The sequence below is a fragment of the Cynocephalus volans genome, chromosome 16 (genome assembly GCF_027409185.1).
Source record: "Cynocephalus volans isolate mCynVol1 chromosome 16, mCynVol1.pri, whole genome shotgun sequence".
Taxonomy (NCBI): Eukaryota; Metazoa; Chordata; class Mammalia; order Dermoptera; family Cynocephalidae; genus Cynocephalus; species Cynocephalus volans.
Genome location: NC_084475.1, coordinates 19,355,453 through 19,357,207, shown reverse-complemented (window position 1 = coordinate 19,357,207; position 1,755 = coordinate 19,355,453).

Below are 1,755 nucleotides of genomic sequence, written 5' to 3'. Positions count from 1 at the left end.
CTCCCCAACATAGCCCCAGCCCTGGCACAGGCCTGGCACCCCCCAGATGCCTGTAGACAGTTGTTGGGTGAGTAAGTAGTAACCGAATGGAGGACACGGTGGAGACCAAGACCGGGATGCTCTGGGGGGAGCCCCCGCCTCGTGGGGGGAGATGGACAATGAGACCAGGCTTAAAGCATGTGAGGGGCCCATGGGAGCCCAGGGCACATGAGGGGTTCCTTCCCGGTAGGGGAGCTGCCGCACCTGAGACCTGAGGCCACCATGCCGAGGGGGGACAGGAGCGTGGCAGGCATGGGGGCCTTACGGATGTGGAGGGAAGCAGGAGAAAGACTGCCCTGCAAGGCGGCCCCAGCCTCACGCGTGCATGCAGTAGGCGCTCACTCAGCACCTGTGGTGTGAATGAAGCGTGTGGTTCCAGGCTGCTGCGGAGCTTCGGTGGGGAGGGCAGGGAGAGGAGGCTGCGAGGAGGTGGGCCACCGCCTCCCCACCACGCACACACTCTCACCTCAGCAAACCCCACCTTCAGCAAGGACACAGACTCCTGCCCATCCCCCTCAGATGGCCCTGAGCATCAGGCCTGCCTGCATCTGTGCTGATGTCCTTCCACTCGGGTGGGCTGCTCCAGTGGGAGTGGCCTCAGGCCTTTCAGGTGACGGGGCCTTTCTCCCAGCGCAGATGCCTGGGGTCAGCACCTTACCTGCATAGAGGGGCCTGTGTCCCGGGGTGTGTCTGCAGTGGAGGACAGCGTGCGAGAGCAGCCGGGACCCCACCCCTCTCCCACCTCCACCTGCACCCTCTCTCTGACTCTTCGAAAGACCCAGTCCCTTTCTCTGGGGCAGGAGCACTTTCCACCAGGGCGGCTTTTGCTACCCTAAAGCAGTTGTCCTAACTAGCACCCCAAGTTTCAAAGGAGGAGGTCTGGACTGGGATTGCGAGTCTGCATTACCTGCTCACGTGCTCCCAGGTGAGGCAGATGCCATGCGTCCGGGCACCCCACTTTGAGAACTGCTGCCCTGGAGCCTTATGGGGCCCTGCTAAGGATCTGGGCTTCTAGGAGCCCACAGGAGTGGCTGGGGTCAGCGTCGAGGGAGCGTTTTTCCCCCTCCTCAGGCAGCAGGTAGAGGGCAGGAGCAGGGAGCAGGCTCCGTGTCAGGCTTCTCACGGTCACCTCTAATGATCCTCGCTGCCGGCTGTGAAGTGTGCTCTTACTCTTGCTGTCCAATGCGAAAAGCAAGGCTTGGAAACCTTAATGAGGTGGGAGGGAGGTGGGTTGGCTGAAAGGGCAGCAGGAGGGTCCTTGTGCTGATGGAACGCTCGTATCGTGCCTGGGTCAGTGTCAGGATCCTGGTGGCGATGCTGTGGTGGGACCCGGGTGGAAGGTGCACAGGGTCGCTCTGTGCTATTTTCTCCAACCACATGTGAGTCTACGATGATCTCACAATAAGTTCATTACTTTTTTAAATTAGTTGGGTTAAAAAAGTACCTTGAGTCGTATATTCAGGCATGAGTAAGTGGATTCACATCTGGGGGATTCTCACTCCAGACCTGGGCTCCCCAGCACCACCAGCCTGGCACTTCCTCCAGCCCTGAGCTGGTGCCCATGCTGGGGGAGCCCCCACATAGAGGGCCTGGAAAATACAGCTGAAAGGACTGTGCCGATACCACAGAGGCTTCTGGAAAATCTCTGCCCAGCCAAAAGGCGCCATCGCTCACAGGCTCAGGGAAAGTGACAAGATTCTAACCAGGCCTTGCTCT